At 34.3% G+C, this 27,348-nt stretch overlaps 1 pseudogene; it reads left to right on the top strand.

Annotated features, from left to right (window-relative positions):
* The first annotated feature begins 445 nt into the window (after positions 1 to 445).
* On the top strand, positions 446 to 17,068 carry LOC107868674 (annotated as a pseudogene).
* Positions 17,069 to 27,348: the final 10,280 nt, after the last annotated feature.

The raw sequence follows: 27,348 nt of genomic DNA, 5'->3' as shown, positions 1-27,348 counted from the left end.
TAAGTTATTTCACTTCTCATTCATCTCTATATTTTGTGCTAGCTGCATATCTATGTTTGAACCTTAACTCCCACTCTTATACATCAATGTTGGTTGTGCTTTGTAAGCTTTCGAAATATCATTTTGATTTTCAATGTATTTATTTTCCTGATTTTCCCTAAATTCACTTAAAACTCTAGGTTTATGGGTGTATGACTGATTTTTTATTTTATTCTGCAGATGCATGTTTGTCATTTACATTTTAATGTAAATTTTTAACTTTTAATATTGATTGACATGTTATTTCTACTCAGGTATTGAGAATTTTTGGTTCTCTTTATTATGAATATGAAGAAAAAATAATTTTAAAGACATGATAGTGTTGCAATGCTTTCTATATATATGTTCATTCACAAGAAGAATAAAAAAGTGGTCATTTCTAACAAGGTGCGAGTAATTATTACAAATGACTTGTGTGTTGTACGTCAAGAGGATAGCGCACACCCGAGGTTTGCTAAGACATTTTCAGTTACAAGATGGATTGTCACCTGATATTGTGATATATATACCTTTAATATCTCTGGTTGTTGCAAGTTGAGCAGGATAATTGAGGCTATAAATTTTATTAATGAGGTAATTACTTATGATATTAGTCCAAATCTTATTACTTTTAACATTCTTATTAATGGTTTTGTAAAGATTAGAGACATATTTTCCATCAAAAAATTATTTGGCAGAATGTGTATTGTTGGTAACCATCCTGATGTTGTTACCTACACTTCTCCCATTGAACTGTCGGACTTGTAATGACCCTCACAATTATTTTTCTATATTTTCATACATTTTCAGTATCTGGAGATTTTCTATAACTGTTCCAAGTTATTATTGACTTGTTGGGACTAATAGTTCGATTCCCAAGCGGTTCGTTTCAGAATTTTAGTAATATCTAATATATTGTGAAATATTTGATATAAATTGTCATTTGGTAAAAATATAATTTAGTACCTTCTAAAATATTTTGATATTGGTAAAATTCTGTAAGTGGTGATATATTTATAAAACTTTATAACAGTTTTTATAGTGTATTAATATTTTCAAATCTAGAAATGTTTAAATATTACTATTATATAACAGAGATTTTACTAGAAATAATCTTCTATTAAATATGGTACATTTAGAATATTATAATTATTTTATCATGATCCTATTTAATACCCAATTATATAATAAGATGTTAATAATTGTGGTGGTGACACCATAATCTCGACGTGGAAACAAAGCATGGATATAACACTTGTAATGCATTAACAATTTTTCATTAATCATCTTTTCCACTTGTGTTTTAATTAATAATAATATAATGAATAATCTTAACACATCCATGAGGTTTTGTAAAAGTGCCTCTCATTTCTTTTTATTTATATGTACACAGTAGCCTCTAAGCCAAGAACATATTACCAAATTTGAACTATATGTATATGAGTATATCATTATAAGGAGGTAGGAGGTATTTCTGTAGGAAATTATTTTATGGATGTTCCATTTGATTCGAGGAAGTTAATAAATAATTATCAACATCAAGTTATTTAAGTCTGGGTTTTGGGGGCACTATCAGGAGGCTTCGCCAAAAGACATTTTCACTTTGGTGTCTAGGTAGGCTAGACTTACCCTACCTTTATATTGAGCTTATTTACTAAAATTTTATACTATTATGCTAGTTCTAGAGAAGTACTTGTAGTTGTGTACCATTTGATATGTATAACATGCCTTATTTATCCGGATTAGGACCCCGTTCTAGTAACTTTTGATATTTTATCTTTTAATAAAATATAGCGTCTATCACTTTAGGACATGGAATTAAATTGCAAAACCTTGAATTTGCTCTTTTTAAATTAGGAAATGCGTAAGATAATTATGCGTATTTTATCTTTTTTCAGGTTCGGTATATACATTATTTCGATCATTGATTGTGAATTTTGATACCACATTGACATTGTTATGGTATAGTAAGGATTTTAATATCACAGTTGGATATGGTTACTATGAGTTCCGGTTCAAGTCCGACATTTGATTATGGTTGTGGTTACTATGAGTTTTGGTTTGAGTCCCACATCTGATTATGGTTGTGGTTACTATAAATTCCAAATCAAGTTCGGTATCTGATTATGGTTATGGTTTCTTTGAATTTCGATTTGAGTTCAGCATCTGATTATGGTTGTGGTTCTGCTGAGTTCCGATTCCATTCTGGCATCTGATTATGAGTTCTTTTGTATATTATATATTGTAACGCAACGAGTCTGGTACCTCAGACACTACACGGTGCTAACAATCTTGAAGGACCACTAGCTAACCCATGACTAGTACATGCTGCAATAATTGTATAATGATACTAAAATATGCGGAATAATGGGCAAAAATGCCATAAGGTTGAAAACAAAAAAAAGAACTGATAATGTGGTATAACATTACCAAAACTAAAATAACTGTCTGAACATACTATTGTCTGATCATCTAGTTTGAAAGCCTCTAAATTGTTTGAATAAGGAGTTGAAGGGACATATTCCCGACTAACTCCGTCTACTAAAAAATGAACTGAAATAATGAAATAATTATGGTATCCTCGAATGATGAGGACTCACTGCAATCTACTACTGTTGGCTGAATCTGAACTGCTAAGGATGCTCTGGAGATCGTACGTCTAAACTTATGGTATAAAATACCATAGCACAAAAGAAAAGTATGAGTCAGTATGTGTGAATGTACTGGTACATAAGTGAGGTAAGGCTAAATGCAAGGGTTCATATGCATGAACTATATCTGACTGAATGAGAATACATGAATGACTATATAAACTGTAACTAAAATTATGAGAATTCTAAATACTGAGCTTTACTGAAAACATTAATTACTAATAACTGATATAACTAATAATGGATGATTGTATCTGACAGTCTTGATTCTAATAGAACTAGCTGAGTTTCATACTGAACTGAGTGAGTGTATCTGACAGTCCTGATTTTGATAGAACAAGCTGACTTTTGTACTGAACTGAGCGACTGTATTTGACAGTCCTGAAATCTATAGAACTATCTAAGTTCTATTACTGAGACTGAGACTAAGACTCTGACTGTGACTGTGACTGTGGGAGGTAGTCATATAACTGATATGCCTCAAATAAAGCAATATAGCTGAGTTGGGGTCCAATCTGTAACCCTAATTGGAAGGGTGTCAATACCGCGCCACTGATAAAGGCAAGTTGTGAGTGACCCTCATCTTACAATGTCCCCAAAGGAGAATGGTGGGACCCTCAATTGGCAGTGTTAATCCACCTCATCAACCCTCAACTGTCATTTTTAATGTATCAACCTATGTTCGCTACATAGTTCTGGAATGCAAGGATTGCTTCTAAGGGTCACATCCTCTACTGTCAGTGTGTGCCCTCATCCTCGGGTTCGCTCGATGCCAAATCCTACTCCCAACTGAATAGATACTGAACTGATTATACTGAGAAGAACTGGACTGACTTCTATGGACTGACGGAATATTACTGAAGTCCGTTAACTGACTGAGTTCATGACATTACTAAGTTTTCCTGAGTCATGTAACTGATTGAATTCTACTGAGTTCTGAAACTGACTGAGAATACTACTGATCATGGCATGCCTAAAATAATCTTGAAAATGACACTGGTTCTAGGAACACAGCTAAATTATCGGGTATTGAATACACCCAAGACTCGATAGCATGAAAATAAACAGGACATGACACTTCTTGAGCTCATAACAATTGTTAACAATTCATAATACAACCATTGAGGGATTTCATCATGCACTTGATACTCATAGTCTTGTACATAAATAGGAATACAATCCAACATATTATAAGTTCACAATCGAGTCTCATGAACACTCCATCAATTCATCACAAGACATAATATTAGCATGGGAGTCATTTTGAACATATATTTATAGCCAAAGTTCATCATGTAGATCAATAAGGGTTTATAAAACACAATTCTACTCACTTAGGCATTTTATCATACACATGGAATGCATATACTTAGGCTTAAGCATGAACATTAACACTTTTACATCATGGCTACATTAATCAACCCAATTTTATGAAATTGAATCCATACGCTGACACAATATCATGAAAACACACTAAAGATTCCAACTTGGGAATCATACAACACATCAACATGATCATAATCAATCCACAACATGAATATCAAAATTTATAATTTAAAATTGGATTCTTGGACTTCAAGGATGAAAGGGATCCTTGGATTAACACTTTACATACCATAGAACATAAATCCTAAAGGGTTCTTCAAGGAATTCTTGATCGTTGTTCTTGAATTTTGAAACTAGGGTTTCTTGGTTCTGAGAGAGAAAAAGAATTTTGGGGAAAATTGTGTGAATAATGAAATATTTAGGTCATTCAGGGATCAATTTTGTGTTTGGGTCTGACCTGGTTCATGGGAAAATGACCTATTTACCCTTAAAGATATGGTCATTTAATGATTGAAAATTGGGCATCGACGCGATTGGCAACGCGACGCATCGATGGCATTGAAGTGATACCTGATGAGTCGCACTATGATCGCGCTAAGACTTAGTAGATTTGAATCTTTCAACCTATAACAGTGTTAACCAACATGATAGGCGCCACGCCGCGGCAAGATCACATTGGTCCACTACTTTGAGACACCAAACGTGGTCCAAACAAGTTCCAAAAAATCTAAAACTTGTCCGGGAACACCTAATGATCTTCTTGGTCATGAATCAAAAAAATATAAACTATTAAAAGACATTAAGGTCGTGAATTGAGATTGCCAACCTTCAAAGGCCAAAAATAAACTAAGTCTGGAAACTTAGCTAGGATTATCTAAGTCTAAGACCCCTTGACAAGCTTAAAGGACTAGATTAAGCTTAGGAATTTTGTGGGGTCTTACAATATCTCCCCCTTGGGAATATTCGTCCTCGAATGAAACTGACTGGGATGGGAGAAATGATAAGATGAAGTACATACTGAACATGAAAAACTGAAACATGACTACATGACTGACATTACTAACATTCATACTGAGCATGTATATCTGATGCATGATTTCATGACTGAGCTTATACATAAATGCATGACTGAGAATACTGATAAAATGATCACACATATTTGATAAGTGAATACATTACTGAATTGACTCACGAACATGCGACTGAACATGTAATGGTAAAATACCAAGTTTGAAATAAAAACTAAGCATGGAGCTGAATACCAAGTTTATAACAAAAATTTTAACATAAAACTGAATAAGCATAAGGAAAGCTATTACCTTGGGCTAAGTCTGAGTTTGCGTAGAAGAGGTGAGATACTTGGTCTGCATGTCTGCTTCTGCTTCCCAAGTAGCGCCCTCAACGAACTGATTTCGCCAAAGAACTTTGACTAGAGGGACTTCTGTTCCTCAGTCTACGAGTCTGATAGTCAAGAATATTGATTGGAATTTCCTCATATGAGAGACTGTTCTGAATATATATGCCCTCAACAGGGACCATGACTGCTGGGTCACCTATACACTTCTTAAGAAAGGAGACATAAAAGACTGGATGAACTGAAGCTAGATCTGAAGGCAATTCTAGCTCATAAGATACCTTGCTGAAATGACTAAGAATTCTTAAGGGATCGATATACCGGAGACAGAGCTTTTCTTTCTTGTCGAACCTCTTCACTTTCTTCATGGGAGAGATTTTTAAGTACACATAATCACCAATCTCGAACTCGAGATCCTTTCTTCACACATCTGTGTATGATTTCTGTCGGCTCTGAGCTGTCTTAAGCCTTTCTCTGATTAACTAAAATTTCTCTAAGGTATCGAATACCAAGTCAGGCCCTACTACTGTAGCCTCACCCACTTCGAACCAACCAATTGGAGATCTGTATCTCCTATCGTAGAGAGCTTTGAATGGAGCTATTTAGATACAGGAATGATAGCTATTAAAGTATGTAAACTAAATAAAAGGCAAGTGGTCATCCTAACTACCCTTGAAAACAATTGTATACGTCCTTAGAATAAGTTCCAAGGTCTGAATGGTCCTTTCTTATTGACCATCTGTTTGAGGATGAAATGTTGTACTGAGATGAACTCGAGTACAAAGACCCTTTTGGAATGCTTTCCAGAAATAAAAGGTAAACTGGATACCTCTATATGAAACAATAGACAACGGAACACTGTGTAATCTAACCAACTCCCTAATATAGAGTTTTTCATAATCCTTGGCTGAATAAGAGGTATGAACCGAAAGGAAGTAAGCTAACTTGGTCATTCTATCTACAATGACCCAAACTGAATCGTGCTGACAATGAGTACGAGGCAAACCCATCACGAAGTCCATGTTTAGTTTTTCCCACTTCCAAGTAGGAATACTGAACTCTGACATGGTCCCACTAGGCTTTTGATGCTCGATCTTAACCTGCTGACATGTAGAGCACTAACCCACAAATTCTGCAATATTTCTTTTTATCCCACTCCACTAATAGATCTCCTGGAAATCACGGTACATCTTAGTGGCCCCTGGATAAATCAAGTAACGCACACCATGCACTTCTGCAAGAATTTTCTACCTTAATTCATCTACCCCTAGCATACAGAGATGACCCTGACAATGCAAAACACCATCTCCCACTTGTCTAGGATATCCTTTAACTACTCTTTTAATTCTTTGAGTTCTGCTGGTGCCATTCTGTATGGTGGAATAGATATAGGCTAAGTATCTAGAAGAAGGTCGATGCTGAAGTCTTTTTTAGGGAGGAATTCTTGGAAGATTTTTAGGAAAGACATATGAAGGATTTTTGGAACTAGAGTCCTTAACTCAAACAAGATGATAGACACATCCCTTAGATATTATTTTCCTTGCCCGTAGGTAGGAAACAACCTGACCCCTGAAGGCTGAAGTACTACCCCTCCACTCTAAGACGGGTTCATTCAAAAATTAAAACTGGACAATTTTGTTTTTGTTGTCGACTAAGGCATAGTAGGAATGAAGACAATCCATGCCAAGAATGATATCAAAATTAGTCATCTCTAATTCGACTAAGTCTGCTAAAGTGGCTTTCTGAGATATCATAATCGAACAGTTCCTATATACCCGCTGAGCTATGATAGTTTTACCCACTGGGGTAGAGACTAAGAAGGGCTCTGCTAGAATTGTAGGACTAACTCTGAAATCAATTGCTATATAAGAAGAAACAAAAGACAAAGAAGCTCCTAGATCTAGCAAAGCATAAACATGTATATAAATGATCTATAACTTACCAGTGACTACATCATGAGAATTTTTCTGATCTTATCAGGACTGAAGAGCATATAGTCTGTTAGGGCGTTGCCCACTGGTGGCGCTGGATGTGGCACCCTACTAGTTCGGGCGATCAGACTGAGCTGAGAAACGGTTATGCCGACCCTAAAAACTTGACTGGGGATAATCTCTGACTCTATGGCCTAGCTTTCCACATCTAAAACAAACATCATTATCAGCTCTGCAAATACCCTGATGGTTCTTGCCATAAGTCTAACAAAGAGGATGAGTGTAGGAACTGCTAACACTGCCTTGAGGCTTAGAGCCTTGCACCCTCTCGTTTTTACCATTCCTAAACTTAGGAACAGGAGCACTAACTGAGGAAGGATCTGAAACGAATAACTTTGGGAAAAATTGAGAACGATTTCCACCCTCTAACTTAGGCTGACTAAAATTGAAGCTACCTGTTCTAGCCCTCTTATTTTTCTTTTCCCTCTCCTTAAAATTTTGCTCCTCTATCTGTTGAGCACGAATCATAATCCTAGCTAGGTCTATCTCATTAATCAACATGACGGTCCTACACTCCCTGTCCATACTATCATTTACCCCGGAAACAAACTTACTCATCTTAGCCCTGCTATCTGCCACCACATCAGGAGCATACCTGGCTAATTAAGTAAACATAAGAGAATACTTTTTCACTGTCATGTTGCCTTGCCTATGGTTGATAAAGTCTAACAACTTTACTTGTCTCAGCTCTAGGAAAAAGAATCTATCTAAGAAGGCAAGGGAAAACTCTTCCCACTCAATAGACCCTACATCTTTGGCCTTCTCTACTTTCCATTATTTGAACCATATATTATCCATATCCTGTAAATCTCACTAGCAGTAACCCCCATGAAATCTGTAACCTACTAAACCTGATCAATGAATTCCTGAGGGTCCTCATCTGACTTAGACCCAAAAAAGAATTAAGGATTGATTTGGGTGAAGTCCCAAATCCTAGCTGCAATAGTGTTGTCCACTGGGTTGGCCAGAATGGCAACTGGCCATTCATTTTGAGTAGCAACTGAATTACAAAGAGTAGTGAATGCAACTATGAACTCTGCATAAGAAACGTGTTCGTCCAGGGGATCTGCCTGAACAGGTTGAGGGACTGACTGATTTCCATTTCTTCTCTTATTATTCCTTTTGGGAGGCATGTTTTATAAATGAAAGGAAGGAATGGATTAGACTAAGAGTTAAATTTGAGTTCATGCTCACTTGCATGACATGAGTACTAAAAGAGGGGAAACTATTCCTAAAACATCTCACAGCCTTCTATACATAAATATGGCATGCTACACACCCATGCATAAGACTCTACTAGATACGGCTTTCATACTTCCTAGGACTCTATTAAACCTTAGGTTTTGATACAAAGTTTGTAACACCTCGAGTCTGGTACCCCAAACGCTACATGATGCGAACAATCCCGAAGGACCACTAGCTATCCCATGACTAGTACATACTGCAATAATTGTATAATGATACTGAAATATGTAGAATAATGGGCTAAAATGCCATAAGGTTCAAAATAAAAACATAACTGATAATGGTATAACAATACCAAAATTGAAATAACTGTCTGAACATTTAGTCTAAAAGCCTCTAAATTATCTGAATAAGGAGTTGATGGGAAAAATCCCCAACTAACTCCGTCTACTGAAAACTAAATTGAAATAGTAAAATAATCATGGTATCCTTGAATGATAAGGACTCACTGCAATCTATTGTTGTTGGATAAATCTGAACTGCTAAGGATGCTCTGGAGCTCGTACATCTGAACCTATGGTATAAAAACCCATAGCATAAAAGAAAAGTATGTGTCAGTACGTATGAATATATTGGTATGCAAAGTAAGGTAAGGCTGAATGCAAGGTTCATATGCATGGATAATATCTGACTGAATGTCATGAGAATAACTGAATGAGAATACATGCATGAATATATAGACTGTAACTTAAAAGATAAGAATTCCATATACTAAGCTTTACTGATAACATGGATTACTGATATAACTAATACTAGGTGACGGTATCTGATAGCCCTAATTTTGATGGAACTAGCTGAGATCTATACCAAACTGAGTGGCTGTATCTGATAGTACTAAAATATATAGAACTATCTAAGTTCTATTACTAAGACTGAGACTAAGACTATGACTGAATATGGGAGGTAGTCATTTAACTAACATGCCCCAAATAAAGCAATATAGCTGAGTTGGGGTCCAATATGTAACCTCAATTAAAAGGGTGTCAATACCGTGCCACTGATAAAGACAAGTTGTGAGTGACCCTCATCTTATAGTGTACCTAAAGGAGAATGGTGGGACCCTCAACTGGCAGTGCTAATCCACCTCATCAACCCTCAACTGTTATTATTGATGTCTCAACCTATGCTGGCTATATAGTTCTAGAATGCAAGGATTGCTTCAAAGGTTCACACCCTCTACTGTCAGTGTGTGCCCTCAACCTCGAGTTCGTTCGGTGCCAAATCCTACTCCTAACTGAATAGATACTGAATTGATTATACTGAGAAGAACTGGACTGAGTTCACTGAGTCTCGTGGATTGATGGAATATTATTGAAGTCTGTTAACTAATTGAGTTCATGAGATTACTGAGTTTTCCTGAGTCATGTAACAACTGGATTTCACTAAGTTCTAAAACTGACTGAGAATACTACTGATAATGGTGTGAAAGATATTATCTTGAAACTGATACTGGTTATAGGTACACAGCTAAATAATTGGGTATTGAATACACCCAAGACTCGATAGCATAAAAATAAATAGGACATGACACTTCTTGAGCACATAACAATTATTGACAATTCATAATACAACCATTGAGGGATTTCATGATGCACTTGATACTTATAGTCTTGTACATGAATAGGAATACATTCCAACATATCATAAGTTCACAATCTAGTCTCATGAACACTCATCAATTCATCACAAGACATAACATTAGCATGGGAGTCATTTTGAACATATAGTTATAGACTAAGTTCATCATGTAGATCAATAAGGATTCATAAAACATAATTCTACTCACTTAGGCATTTTATCATACACATGGAATGCACATACTTAGGCTTAGGCATGAACATTAACACTTTTACATCATGGCTACATTAATAAACCTAATTTCATGAAATTCAATCCATACGCTGACACAATATAATGAAAACACACTAAAGATTCCAACTTGGGAATCATACAATACATCAACATGATCATAATTAATCCACAACGTGACTATCAAAATTTCTAATTTAAAATTAGATTCTTGGACTTTAAGGATGAAAGGGTTCCTTGGATGAACACTTTACATACCTTAGAACGTTAATCCTTAAGGGTTCTTGAAGGAATTCTTGAGCCTTGTTCTTGAATTTTAAAACTAGGGTTTCTTGTTTTTTAGAGAGAAAGATAAATTTTGGGAAAACTTTTATGAATAATGAAATATTTAGGTCATTTTAGGATTAATTTCGTGTTTGGGGATGACCTGGTTCATGGAAAAATAACCTATTTACCCTTAAAGAAGCAATTATTTAATGACTAAAAATTAGGCATTGATGCGATTGGCGGCGCGGCGCGTTGATGGCATCGATGCGATACCCGGTGCTTCACAGCATAATTGCGCTAAGCCTCAGTAGTTTTGACTCTGTCAACCTGTAACAGTGTTAACCAATGTGATAGGCGATGCGGCACGCCAAGATTCGTTGGTCCACTATTTTGAGACACCAAACATGGTCTAAACGAGTTCCACAAAATCCAAAATTTATCTAGGAACACATAATAACCTTCTTGATCATGAATCAAAAAAATATAAACTATTAAAGGACATTAAGGTCGCGAAATGAGATTTCCAACCATCAAAGCCAAAAATAAACTAAATCTTGAAACTTAGCGAGGATTTTCTAAGTCTAGGACCCCTTGACAAGCTTAAAGGACTGGAGTAAGCTTAGAAATTTTGCAGGGTCTTACATATATGTGGCCTCTGATTATTACCCACTATGTTCGGTTCGAATCCGGCACGTGTCCTCTTGTTATTATCCATCACTACCAATTTAAGTACGGTATCTGGCCTTTCGTTACTACCCATTGGTGCCGATTTAAGTTCGATGCACATCTGAATGACTATCATGATTTCTTGGGATCAGCTCAGTTATAGATTATTTATGTTTATTTTCTTTAATTTCTACTTGTGTGTCCCACCAACTTATGGGGGTACGATTGGGTTAATTATCTTTTTCAGTGTGCCTAGCGGGCTTATAGGGGCCCAGTTAGGTTATGTTTGTGTGCCTAGCGGGCTAATAGGGGCCTAGTTAGGCTTTATTTAATTTGTCTGTAATTACTGCGTTCTTTATTTTCTGTATCACTTTAATTTATTCCTTTATCTCATTAGTATGGCTTGGCAGTTATTTACCTTTCTGTCCCATTTGACTATTGACTTAGATTATAGCCTTGCATTGTAGTTATACATTTTTTGTATTGATCTCAGTTGTCCGATGATTCCTACTGAGTACACATTGCTTTGGTACTCATACTATACTTTTGTATTTTTTCCCTGATGCAGATGCGAGTAGCAGTAGCTGATATTGACATGATTCCTACCATCCAGTACTGATTTGGAGCAGGATGAGGTTACTATCATCTGAGGCTGATCCTCCTTTATCTACTCTAGTTTATTCTTGTCTACTCTAGTTTAGTCATTTATACTCGAGACTGCATGTGTATATTGGGTTTATTTTGGATTCTATCGAGTACTCTGGGTATATTTTAATAGTGGCTCTAGTGTCGACCTTACCAGGTCTTGGGAGGGATTCTTTTGTGTATTTGGTTTTTTTTCTTCCCTCATTTTAGTATATGATATATGTTTTTATTCTATTTGTTACTTTTGATTACTATTGATATCATTATATGCGATCTTTTTTTATTTTTGCCTATTAGATCATTACCTATTCTGGGTTATGGCTTCGCTTTCCTACTGGGGGTATAAGGTAGGAACTATCATGACTGAAGAAATCGGGTCATGACAGCTTGGTATCAGAGCTTAGGTTTCACCGGTACTATTGGTGCTAGAGCCAATGTTTAGTAGAGTCTTGCAGATCAGTACAGAGACATCTGTATCCTATCTTTAGAAGGCTATAGAGCATTTTTAGGAAACAATCTTATTTTCTTGGTCCATTTTTGTGCGTCGGTATAAGTTGGGTTTTAATCTTTATTGGTTCACTTCTTACATAGATAATAAGGATGCAAGGAGTAGGAGTCGGATACCAGGACCCCAGGTCTACTTCAAGAGTTCCAGTTAGTGGTCGAAGTCGACCCAGAGGTCAGTGGTTAGCCTAGTGGTTCTAGTAGTTAGAGTAGTATTTAGCTGAAGAAGGGAGTTCAGTCAAGATTGTTAAGTTGGAGTGATCATTTCGGATCTTTCAGACCTTCTAGACAAAGCAAGGTGCCTGAGGAATGTTGTGATTGCGGGATTGTTGGTCACTTCAACCATGATGTCCTCAATATAGGATGATTGAGTCTTCAATTTTAACTGCACAGCTGATCAGGTCAGTGTTGCCGTTAGGTAGGTATGATGTACAGAGTCGTGGGGATGGTCTCTAGGGTTCTAGAGGCAGTCGGATAGGCACCCTATCTAGTAGTGGATAGGGTCATTTGTATGTTGTACTAGGTAGATTAGAGGATGAGGCTTCAGATGTTGTGATCACAAGTAAGACTTCTGTATGCCATCAGCTAGCTTCTTCTTTGTTTGATCTCGATTCCATATTTTTTTATGTTTTTTCTTATTTTTTTGTTTATGTTCTGACTCTTTATCTATGTCATTGCATATAGGTACCCCTGTGAGTGATTCTTTACTAGTGGATTGGATATATAGATCGTGTTTGGTGATAGTTCAGGAGTTTGGTACTATGATTGATCTCATTGTCCTAGATATTGTAGATTTTAATGTGACTCTAGGCATGGATTAGTTATCTCCTTATTATATGATCTTTGATTATTTTGTTAGGATTATTACTTCAGCCTATCCTGGCATACCCCTGATAGTGTGACAGAGTTTTGTTAGCCGCACACCGACGGGAATTATTTCTTGCAATAAAGCTAGGAAACCAATTTCGAGGGGTTGTGAGTCATTTCTTACTTATGTTAGGGATGATAGTGCTTAGAGTCCATTGCTTATCTCTGTCCCTGTGGTTTGCGAGTTTTTGATGTGTTTCCAGTCGACTTACCTGGCCTTCCTCTCGAGCGTAATATGCGCACCCAGTATCCCTACCTGTTTAAGCCCTCAGAGACGTCCTTATGCTTTACTTTTGGGGACAAAAGTCCTTTTAGTAGTGGATGTTGTAATGACCCTCACGGTCATTTTTTTATATTTTCATACACTTTTGGTATTTAGAGATTTTCTATAACTGCCCCAAGTTATTATTGACTTGTTGGGACTGATAGTTCAGTTCTCATGCGGTTCGTTCCAAAATTTTAGTAATATCTAATATTTTGTGAAACATTTGATTTAAATTTCATTGGTAAAAATATAATTTAGTACCCTTCTAAAATATTTTTATATTGGTAAAATTTTGTAAGTGATGATATATTTATATTACTTTCTAATAGATTTTTTAGTGTATTAATATTTTAAGTAGGGATAGTAAATCTAGAAATGTTAAAATATAACTATTATATAATAGAAGTTTTATTAAAAATAATCCTCTATTCATTATGGTATATTTAAAATATTATAATTATCTTATCATGATCCTATGTAATACCGGATTATATAATAAGATGTTAATAATTGTGGTGGTGACACCATAATCTCTATGTGGAAAGAAAAATAACATGGATATAACACTTGTAATGCATTGTCAATTTTTGATTAATCATCTTTGCCACTTGTGTTTTAATTAATAATAATATAATGAATAATCTTAGCACTTATCCATGAGGTTTTGTAAAAGTGCCTCTTAATTCTTTTTATATATATGTACATAGTAGCCTTTAAGCCACGAACGTATTGCCAAATTTGCACTATATATATATGAGTATATCATTAGAAGGTGCTAGGAGGATTTTCTGTAGAAAATTATTTCGTTGATGTTTCATTTAGTCCGAGAAAGATAATAAATAATTATCAACATCAAGTTATTTAAGTTCGGATTTTAGGGGCACTATCCGGAGGCTTTGCTGAAAGACATTTTAGCTTTGGGGTCCAGGTAGGCTAGGCTTATCCTATCTTTAAATTGAGCTTATTTACTGAATGTATACAATTATGCTAGTTCTAGAGAAGTACTTGTAGTTGTGTACCATTTGATATGTATAACATGCCTTATTTATTCGGATTAGGTCCACATTCTAGTAACTTTTGGTATTTTATCTTTTAATAAAATATAGCGTCTATCACCTTAGGACGTGGAATTAAATTGCAAAACCTAGAATTTGCTCCTTTTAAATTAAGACATGCGTACAATAATTATTACGTATTTTAGCTTTTGTTCAGGTTCAATAAATACTTTATTTCAGTCATTGATTGTGAATGTTGGTACCACGTTGACATTTTTATGGTATGGTATGGATTTTAATATCACAGTTGGATATGGTTACTAGGAGTTCTAGTTCAAGTCCGACATCTAATTATGGTTGTGGTTACTATGAGTTTCGGTTCGAGTCCGGCATCTGATTATGGTTGTGGTTACTATGAGTTTCGGTTTGAGTCTGACATCTTATTATGGTTATGGTTTCTTTGAGTTCCAGTTCGAGTTCAGCATCTGATTATGGTTGTGGTTCCACTGAGTTTTGGTTCGAGTCTGGCATCTGATTTTGGTTGTGGTTCCGCTGAGTTTCGGTTCGAGTCTGCTGAGTTTCGATTTGAGTCTACTGAGTTCCGATTTGAGTATGGTATCTGATTATGAGTCCTGTTGTAGATTTTATGTGGCCTCTTGATATTACCCACTATGTCCAGTTTGAATTTGGCATACGTCCTCTTATTATTATCCATCACTCCCGGTTCAAGTACGGTATCTGGCCTATCATTACTATCCATTGGTGCTGGTTCAAGTTCGGTGCACATCTGGATGACTATCATGATTTCTTGGGATCAATTTTGTTACAGATTATTTACGTTTATTTTCTATAATTGCTACTTGTGTGTTCCACCGGCTTATATGGGTACGGTTGGGTTAATTGTCTTCTTCAGTATACCTAACGGGCTTATGGGGGACCGATTTAGTTATGTTTGTGTGCCTAGTGGGCTTATGGGGACCTAGTTAGTTCATGTTTGATTTTTTTGTAATTACTGCATTATTTATTTGGCTTATGGGACCTAGTTATTTTATGTTTGATTTATTTGTAATTACTATGCTATTTATTTTTTCTATCGCTTACATTTATTCCTTTATCTCATTGGCATAGCTTGGCAGTTGTTTACCTTTCTGTCCTTTTGACTATCGACTTAGATTACGTTCTTGCATTGTAGTTATACCTTTCTGTATTGAGCTCAGTCGACCGATGATGCCTACTGAGTACCCGTTGCTTTGGTACTCATACTACACTTCTACATTTTTTTCCTGATGCAGATTCGAGTAGTAGCAGCCGACATTGACATGATTCCTACCTTCCAATGCTGATTCGAAGTAGGGTGAGCTTACTATCGTCCAAGGTTGATCCTCCTCTATCTACTCTAGTTTAGTCTTATCTACTCTAGTTTAGTCTTTTGTACTCGATACTGCCTGTGTATATTGGGTTTATTTTGGATTCTGTCTAGTACTCTGGGTATATTTTAGTAGTGGCTCTAGTGCCGACCTTACGAGATCTTGGGAGGGATTCTTTTGTGTATTTGGTCCTTTTCCTTTCCTCATTTTAGTATATGATATATGTTTCCTTTCTATTTGTTACTTGTTATTACAATTTCTATTATTATACGCGATCTTTTCTGATTTCTGTCTATTAGCCTATTGTCCTATTATTCCGGGCTATGGCTTAACTTGCCTACTGGGGGAATAAGGTAGGCTTCATCACGACTTGAGAAATCGGATCGTGACAGGACTGGAGAGTTAGAACAGAGTTTAAAGCTCTATCATGAAATGACTATTCAAAGTTATCGCGAAACTTACATATTTTCTCTTTTCTTATTATCTGTGCCTCAAGTGAGGAGAATATGCTAAATGGAGCTCGCTAGTTATTGAGATAATTAAGATTGAGGGATGATATTGTCCCCCAACCATTTATATGTAACCTTGTGTTTGATGAGTTTCGCAAGGATTGTAACCGAACGAAGCAAATGTGATTGCAGTAGAAATGGAAAGCAGAGAGTGTTTCCATGATAAAATCACTCCACAATTCTCATTCTTGGGTATTGTGTGAAAGAAAAATTACTTGAAGCTATGGCTATTTATGATACGATGTTGTCATTGGGTTGTGTCCAAATGATATCATTGTAAGTTGTTTGATGTCTTACCTTCTAAAAGTTGGGATATAAATTGAAGCTTATAATGTAAGGCTCATTTCATCATAGGATGAATTCAGATTTATCATCTTCAAAGCAATCTATATTGTTCAGGACAAGTTTGAACATCCCACTGTGTTCACTGAAGGAACATGTGGATCGTTGTTCCCTTCAAGTGCTTCAGTATTCATGGATACTGGAAGATCACCTCAGCATATTTCTACCAAGCTCAAAAAGCATGGTCATCATTATTTCATTAAGGCGAGAAACTCCATTATTTTTTCCTTCATGCCCAATCTGGTAATATTTTCCTCTTTTTTCGTGTGTCATTTGTGGAATTAACAGAGAGTAACCTTTTAGTTGATAAACTTATAAAACTTGTATTTCTAAACTTATTCATTTCATAACTCTTTATTATTTTGAGTTGCATAAGTTTTTTATTAGCCTGCTGTAATCTTATTTCTCCATTAGATGTGAAGCATTACAGTTTCTTCCAATTTTTGATGGTTATATGTTCCTGAAAGCTTTCTCTTTCCAAGGAAACTGACCTTGGAAGCAAAAAAAAAAAAGGTAAAGAAAAATATAAGATGGTTTCTCCTTACCTTTGATGAGTTTACGGAGGCATCTTGTGATAAGTGTTATTATGTGACGACTATCTATTACGCCATCCGATGGTCTGTATATAGTTCCATCATATAGAAGAGAATTTTAAAAGATACATATGTAACATTCAGAAACTTTAGGATTGTAAATGAAACTATGGCCTCCTTAAATAAAGAAAAATTACTATACAAATCATCTAAGATATCATGGAATAATATAATAGTTGGAGGGAGAAATTGAAGAGCACATCAAGTTAGAAGAATCAGAAGTGGCGAATTATGGGAAGACTAAGTTTTTCATCGAGCGTGTAGAAAAGAGTAATTTACAATGTAAAACAAGATTTTATTTTGTTGTAAGTCTTGTGAGGCTATGATCAATGTTTATACCACTTTGTCAAACTTTACACATTATCATGAGTGATGCAAAGGAATTTGAGGACCAGTATGCGTATAAATATTTGAGGCTTGGCAAATAAGATTGTTTATTAATTTGACTGTGTCCGATAATCTTTTTGGTGACAGGCCCTGTGAGTTGTCCTGCATCAGATGCACATCTTCTATGATTTCAGTGAGAATCCTCGATGCTAGGTAAGTTTATCCCTTAATTAGTTAATAATTTTTCAAATAGAATTCTCATTTTTTTGTCTATACAACTGATAGAGTAGTGTTAGTACCTTTTTTGTAGAATTTTTATAGTTTTGTACAGTGCATATAATAGTGTTAGTGCATCTTCTTCTCACTTACAAATAGTTTTGATCTATTTTACTTGAAAGTAAGATAAAGTATGAATAGTTTAAATTAGTACATTGCTGTTGGTTAAATTGCGGTATACTATTATTAAAAAAGGGATACAGCATCTTTTTTGTGTGATTATTTGCCAAATATAAAAGATAAAAAAGCTAAACTTCACCACTCCACCTACATAGTTTTTCCACCATTAAGACATCTAGCAGGTAGCACCTTCTCACTCTTACGTTCAATAGGGTGAGACAGGGGCTAACCAAGATGCTATGATTGTTTGGGAGAAAAGTATTCAAATTTAAAGGCATCGTTTCCATCTCAAACTATACCCAAAAAGTTGAAGCCACACTTAAACTATACTAGTGACTTATTACACACCTAAACTATTAAAAAGTGAAACTATTTACGCCCTGTCAGGCTACCACCACTTGCATGTGGTGTAGTGTTTTACACGCGCTGCCACATCAGCACCACGTCAGTAAAAAATATCACTTTTTTATAGTTAAGGTGTGTAATAGGTCACTTATATAGTTCAGGTGTGGATTCGACTTTTCGACTATAGTTTGGGGTGAAAACGATGCCTTTTTCCTTAATGTTTTTAGCCGTTTACTTTTGTTATTTAATAGGCTGGACGCACCTAAAATAAGTGTAACATACGCGCCTTAGAATGGGGATCGCGGGGAGGTAATAATATCACTTTTATATAGTTAATATGTGTAATAGGTCACTTATATAATTTAGGTGTGGCTTGAACTTTTCTTGTATAGTATGGGCTGAAAATGATGCATTTTCCCTTATTTTTTTGTATTTGTGGAATGATGGTGATAAGCAATTTACTGGCAATATTCATGACCACTAGAATGCATATGATCATGTTGCAGTGGAAGAAATTTTTTACTTGTATAGTACTCCCTCCGTTCCATTTTACTCGTCTCAAATTTCTTAATTTGATGTCTCATTTTACTTGTTTTTTTTTACTTATTAAGACAAGACAAAAAAAAATTATCCCATTATACCCTTAGTGTAATTGATTACTCCTTGTTATTAGCATTCTTGAAAAATATTGCAAAGACTTTTTAAACTCTTCAAAACTAAAGAAACGGTGTTAGAAATTTACCAAGTCTTTAAGCAATTTGTTAATGCATAAAAAAATACTCCTATATTAATATAGAGTAATTATTTTGAGTAGTATTATTCATAAAATGAATAAAAATACAAAAATATGTTGATGGAAACATTTGAAGTTTCAACAAATATCAGTATAAAATAATGTTACTAGTATAAAAATAATGCAAAGTTCCTTTTTGTTTCCCTCCATTTTTTCTATGTATATTTGTGTTATTTATTCTTTATATCCTTTTGGTTTCTCTCCATGTGATTTATAGCAATTAATCTTGTGTTATTTAAGAAGAGTACCATTAAGAGTACACCATTAAAAATATAAATGGTGCTTTGGTATTATCCATCCATCAATATTGGAACTACTAACAAGACACAATTAAGAGGGGCAAAATGATAAAGTTACATTATCAATCATTGTTTTTTTAATAGTTATGTCATCCCAATTTGAGACGGATAAAATGGGACAGAGGGAACAATTATTTTTTAGTTCCAAATTTTTGGTGCCTAATGATTGTAATTTTTGTTTCAGCCTATTACATTCCCTAAATCTTGAAACACCACATGAATTTGTGAGCAACACCTTTTTAATAATTTATATGTAATTATAATGTTTCATAATGTTTATTTTTCACTTCTTCTAAGTCCAAGTTTCTTATTTGATTTGTATTGACCTATTTTCAAGGTACCTCTAAATCTTCCTATAACGTAATTTTCGGGGATGCAGAAAATTGACTACTAAGCTTATGACTCTAGCTCCAGCTCATTGTAAATGTTGAATCATAATATGCTTGTGTTGTATTTGGATGATTCAACAAGATAATTTATTCGAATAATGTATTATTTCATATCTTCTACAAATGTTAATATATATAAATGTATGTTATTAAACATGTATGGAGTTGTAATATCTTGAATTATGTTAAAGCGCGTAATTTTTTGTAATAAAGAGATCGTAATAAAAGGTGGTTTCATAACAAAAGTGATAAAACTTAGGTTTAGAAAAAAGGCTTTTAGGACATATATACATTTTGCTTATTAAATGATGTTGCTTCTTTAGTTGCACCTACTCTTCTATATTTAGAGTAGCTTGGGCTCTTCTTGAATGAGCTACACTGCTAGGGGCTAAGATTTGATTTTTTTTTGTATAAACAACAGAAATACTGATGGTTTGAATCATAATTACAAAAGTTTTTGACTTTTATTATATTTATAGATAATTCATTTTTTTGGGCTCAACTGATACAAAATAAAGTAAAGATACATCTACGTCAAATATAGTTTTCCTAAAAAAAATATTTATTTAGAAAAAATGCAAGTAACTAAATTATCATAATTTAATGTTCAATTTATTGTTTCATCCTTAAAATCAGAAACAAAAATCAAAATTTAAATTTTTTATATGTAATCATCAATCGGCTCTTTCTACCAAAATTTCACAATCTCTGTTTTCTCAGTTCTACCAAAATTTCATAATCTTTATTTTCTCTTTATTTTGAAATTTATAGAGAAATCACCATGAATATTTCAATTTTTTTTAGGCATTCCGGAGTTTGGATTTCTGATATCCAATACGAGCAATACAAAAGTGAAGGTATTGTCGTCGGAGAGAATATTTCTTATGTGAATTTGATTTATGCTATAGTTATAGAGTTGTAAATTATGGAATCATTGAAGAACATTGATGTCCAATACAAGGAAACTCCTAGTCAATGGTGATTTGGAATAATAATGGAGTGAAGCCCTATGATGAATTGAAAAAAATATTTTAGGATTTGTCAAAAGAAAAATGTGTCGATATGTGGACTTTTAAAGTCAATACCAATTCAATTATTTGCATTGAAGGATTTGAAATGGATGCTAGAGCACTTACCATAGTTGAGTCAAAAAGTGATTACTCGTTGTATCTTCGAAAATGAAGATTCAAAACTTTATTAGTGATTACAAACATAAAGAGGTTAAGGCCTTTTGTAATGGAAAAATATGTCGTATATCATAAATTCAACTTCAAAGAAAAATATTTCGACAAAAAAGGCATGATGTTATTCATGGTGATACATTAATAAAACTGAAAAAATATTTCAACAAAAAAGGTTCCTCTTCGTTATTCACTCTGATAAATCAAAGTAACTGAATGATACATTGGTAGCTCATGAATATCATGTTGGCTGATACATTTAATTCATTGAGTGATATTTAATCATTATCGGCTAATACATTAATAACTTAAAATGGAAATTTTACTGATATATGATTTTAGTTTCTGATACATTGTTTGTATTGAAAAATACATAGTGATTGATTATAAGAATTTGACTAACAAATTACAATCATGGTCTGAACTTGGTTGATATATTACTACTGATACATTACTTTGTTGGTTCTTTGATTTGGTTCTTTGGTTAATACATTACTTTTGTTGTCTTATACTTTTGTTAATGACTGAGATTAGTTGATTTTAATTTTTTTCTGCTATGTTTTGCACTATTATTCTGAATATTGTAATTGGGTACTGAATGGATCTTACCTCAATAATTTTGATCTATTTAAAATTAGGACTTTCAACGATGTGCATAGTTTTTAGTTGAGTGAAAGGGTGATTACCCAAGTTGTAGCTACAACAATATTTGTTAGTGGGATACAAACCCCAAGTTAGTCAAACATAAGAGAAAATACACTCCAGATGACATAATTGAGGAGATGAAGACTTTATATGGTGGTGTTATTATTACATGAAAGAATGGCGCACTAAGGAGAGTGCAAAGAGATGTTAAGGAATGAACCAGCTAATGGATATAGACGTATGACTAGATACATATATATGCTAAACACTGTGAATCCCAACTCAAACATTAGGATGCATAAGTCTCCGAAAACTAAATTGATGTATCATTTTATAGCTTTATATCTAATGATGTGACATTTTGAGTTTTGTAGACTTGTAGTTGTTGTGGATGTTGCTTATTTGAGTGGAGTATACAAAGAAATTTTTGTTTAAGCTAGCACTCTTAATGGTGTAAGTATGCAAATGAACTTATGTTATAAAGTTATATATATGAACATGATTGATAAACTGAACTACATTGATTTGATAATTTAATGTATCATATGTTGTTTGATTTTTAGGTTGCATTTTGCCAATAGTTTATGAAGTTGTAGCTACTGAGAATGATTTCTTATGGTCGTATTTTTTTGAGCAGTTTAAAAGTGCTTTCGGAGAACGTGAGAATATGTGTATTGTATCTAATCAAAAAAACATTATAAAAAGTGTAAGTGTTGTGTATCTAAATGCTGCTCATTTTTCTTGTATTTTGCATCTTTGAAAGAATGTGTACACAAACTTTAGGAAGAACATAAATTGACTTAATTATTTATACTATTCAATGGTCAAGGCTTCCAGGAAAGAGGATTTTGAGTATATTATGGCTAAAGTTGGAAAGATCGATCACAAGATGAAGGATTACTTGTATAATGCCGAGTATGATAAGTGGACAAGGTGTCATACTCTAACAAACAGAGGTAGGATGATGACATTGAATATTGATGAATGTGTCAATGATTGTCTAGTCGATGTGTGTGAACTTCCTATATTGGAATTTTTATAAGAAGTAAGAATACTTTTTGGTGCATAAAATTGTGAGAATAGAGAAATAACATTATATACAAAGACAACACTGGGTAGAAGACTTTAAGAAATTCTAGTTCTAAACATAAAAAATTTTGCTCGGTTAACGAGATATTTTTTAGCAGTACATCTCTTATATATTGCAAGCACACACACACCCAAAGGAAAATAATGTATCTGCATTAATGTTGATCTGAAATTTATAGATTGTTTTATTAGAGATACTTATGATTTCAATTCCTATTACATAAATTTTTGTTTATGTTGTTATGTTTCAGAATTTTTATGTTTATGTAATAGCATGATTGGTTATTGGTTGGACAGGTTAAGTCTTCATCATAGTATGTATACTTGGTATATGAAGAAAGTGAAAGGTACATCATTTATCTTGAGAGTAAAAGATATAGTTGTGGAAGTTTCCAACTTGACGAGATACCATGTCAGCACGTGATTGCAATTTTTAAAGAGAAAACATGTAAATGATATGGGACCCTACAATTCTGATTATTACAAGCCAGCAACAATTGCCAAGACAAGTAATAATAAAATCAATGCAGATATGAAGGATTAAAATATGCCTACAGAAGTTGAATAGGAAGTGATCTTACCACCGAAGTAAAAAGACAATCGGCCAAGCCAAAGAAAGTGAGGCATAAGAAATCTAATGAAATTATATCTTCAAGCACAAATTGTTGTGAAAGATATGGTCATCAAGGACATAATAGAAGGACCGATAATTTATTTTCAAAGGACAAGTGATGTAGTTGTATTTTGCTTGTTAGAAATGCATTTGAAACTTGTTTTTCCCAATAATGTAGTGTTCTTGAACAATGTTAGAAGTAATGATTATGAATTTTTTTCATATAAAATTCTCTGTTTTTGGGTCCATTTATATTTTTGGGAGATACATTTAATGTGATTTTATAATTTACTGACTCACCAGTATTCCATATCCAAGTTTTTGTTATACAAATATAAAATCAATGGAGATACATAAAATTGATAATGCATGATGCATTTTGATCTTACAAGTTTGTATAAGAATACTATTAAAACCCTTTGGGGTTGCTCCACAAGGTAAGGGACCAGGTCCCTCAGAATCAAGCATAGGCAAAATACACAAAAATAATCAGGGAGTAGGGGACAGTGCAGAAAGAGTAAAAACATAAGAATTTTTACGTGGAAATTCAGTATGGGAAAAATCATGGGTTTCTCTCACAAACACCAATGAAATTTACTATAATCAACCTCCTGATTATAGTCTAGATTTCATCCTAACTCTAGGCTCCTTGCGCTAGTAGCAACTCTACTACAAGCTCATCTTGGTAAATCTACCAAGGACTCCCTCTACACTAATTAACTCTAATCAGCTTTACACTTAGGTAACTCTACCTACGCTATCAACAAGAAAACACTGCTCTTATAACATGAGTAGTTTGATTACAATTAAGCACTCACTCAAGAACAAGTTTAATTTAAGCATAAACAGTCAGCTAAGAACTTAAGTGGTGTAGAAATGGGGTTTTCCTACCTCTCTTTCCACTCTTTAGAATGTGTGAAAACCAATTATTGAAGAGGCATCTCTTTTCTTTTATAGCTGGGTGATGATTAGGGCTTGAAATGTCATTCGACCAGTTGTCCAAGTCAGCACAAATAAGTACAAAATAGAACCTGCAAATTTGTTACACAAGATGACAAAACTGTGCAGAAGACGCATGCCAGCTGTACTGTACCTTGCACGTCCAGGGACTTGATCCCTCACAGTTTAGCTGTTCATCATCAAAACTACATATAGCAAATTCTTTTCAAATATAAGAGACATTATAACCTTATACATATAGTCAAACATGTTAATGATATATAATCTAGTTTTACAAAGGTACATAACTTTTGCAATATGTGGAAAATAATAAATATATATTTTTTTAAATGTATATAGAGATATTATTGTAATTCCCTGAAAATCCAAACAAATGTTAGCTTCATGTTCCAAGATCATTCATAGTACATTATGGTTCTTTGATAGTTTTATGAGTTAGTTTGATGTATATACAAGTCTCAAATAACTCCCAGCTATTAAACGAATCAATATAATCGTTCCCGATTGAAATTTTGATAAGAATATCCTTTAGTCAATTTCAAACAAGCATATATTTTGATATACTCAAGATTTTCTAGATCAAGACCCACCAAGTTGTGGAAAATTATATTATCTTTTCAACGATACCAATTTTGCCTAAATTCGATACTTGGGTGAGAAGTTATGACACTTTTAGTAAAACCAGTAGCTTAATACGAGCAGCACCACATCGCGGTGACCCCAAAAATGGCATTCGTCCTTTTCCAATGTGTCACCCTGATAAGCATCGCGTCATGTCGAGGGGCCATTTTGCAATTGTCACTTTACAGTGAGGCTCTGCAATTGGCATCGCACCACGCCAGAGTGCCAGTTCGTACTCATCAATTTCCAGTGATGCAACCCGATTTCACCACGTCGCATGAAAGTTCATTTTTGCACTTGTCCATGGAATACAGTTTCAGCCAAATTCTAGTGGCTCATCGCGATGGCACCACATTGCGGTGAAGCCCAAAAACGGGATTCCAGTGACAAAAAACTGTAATTATTTTAGGGGTAGTTGGGTCTTTTCCATGACCCTAATCAGTTCAAAATATGAAATTAATACCCTAAAAGCCTACTTAGTCATTATTTTATTCAATTCCTCTCAAATCAAGAGCATTCTCTTTCAAATAGAAAACCCTAGCCTTCAATAATCAAGATTAATTCCCAAGAAAATTTTCAAGAAACTCCAAGAATTCAACTACTCAGGTATGTTAAGTGTTCATCCATGGGTTTCTTTCACCCATGGAGCCCAAGTATCTAATTTTAAATACAAAGTTATGATCTTTACATGTTATTATGATTTTAAATTGTGATCTTAACCATAAACTTCCATGAATAGTAATTATATATCACGTTTACATGAAATTGTTGTTGTTTATCAAACCCCACATGTTCTAATATTGTTATTCACTGATTTAAATCATGATTAAGTGTTATTGGTGTCGGAATTATGCTATTACTACTATTTCCATGATTAGCTTAAACTATGAATATCAAGTGTTTGATAAAATGCCTATAAGAATGAATATTTGATAAAAGCTTCCATGTTATGTCCTCCAAGCTTAAGTACTATCTTACTATTATTGCTATTGAGTCCTGGGGGTTATGAATACCCAAAAACTTAGTTGTTTACCTAGTCTCAATATCTTCAGAATAGTTTTAGAATATGTTATTAGCATTATCAATTCAATCAGTCATCAGAATCAGTTAAACTTCGAACAGTTCAGCATTTCGAGTTAGTTCAGTTGGGAGTAGGATTTAGCACCGAGCGAGTGCAGGGATAGAGGCTTCCACGTTTGATAGGAAGAGTCATTAGTAGTAGTCCCTATACTCCAGAACTACATAGCTAGCGTAGGATATGAGGAGTCACCCATCAGATTAGGCTTGACTACCGCATAGGGGTCACCCATCAGTTTAGGCTTGACACCTTTAGTCCTTTGGGATAGTACATCAGTATAATGGATCTACACAGCCAGTGTTGGTACCCTGTGGCACGATACTAACACCATTCTAACTGGGGTTACAAGTTAGACCCCGATTAGCTCAGATTGGGGCATGTTGATTAGATGATACCTCCCACAGTCTCAGTCCAATAATTAGTTCAGTAATTCAGTTTTAATTACTTGACCATACCATACAGATATCAGTGATTCATTTATCATATTTTAGTATTTTAGTATTCACAGATTTCATTTAGAACATATTATATTCTTGGTCATGCATCCTCAGTACTTACATATTTCATGCATCCTCAGTATTTATAGACTTCACGTATCCTCAGTATCTACAGATTTCATGCACTCTATTTAATACTCATGTTATATATCGCTTATCTCATTTAGCATAATAGTACATTCAAAGTACTGATCGCATACTCTTTTCTTGTGCTATGATGTATTATATCATAGGTTCGAATGCTTGGTTCCCAGATAGCGCATAGATTTTCCAGACTATCAGCCGTAGTAAGTCCTCATATTTTGATGATAGACTATTTTATTTTTATGTTTACAATTTATTAGCTAGACAGAGTTAGTTGGGGCATGTCCTATCAACTCCCATTCAGTTAGTTTAGAGGCTTTCTAATATTTCAAATAGTTAGTTAGTTCTCAAATTTTAGCTGTCCTTGTCAGACATTTTATCTGTATTATCAGTTTAGTTTATAGATTCTATCAGTTTTATTACTTAAAACCTTATGGAATTCCTCAATTAAATTCCATATATGTTACGTCATTATCAGTTTTACTCAGTGCCCATAGTAGGTACCAACTCATGGGTTAGACTGTGGTCCCTCGTGAATGTAAGCGCCGTGTGGCACCCAGGGTGTACTCTCGGGGCGTTACAAACTTGGTATCAGAGCCTAAGGTTTTAAAGTGTCC

This window comes from Capsicum annuum, chromosome 1, assembly GCF_002878395.1.
Source record: "Capsicum annuum cultivar UCD-10X-F1 chromosome 1, UCD10Xv1.1, whole genome shotgun sequence".
NCBI lineage: Eukaryota > Viridiplantae > Streptophyta > Magnoliopsida > Solanales > Solanaceae > Capsicum > Capsicum annuum.
This window is presented reverse-complemented; position numbering and strand designations above follow the sequence as displayed.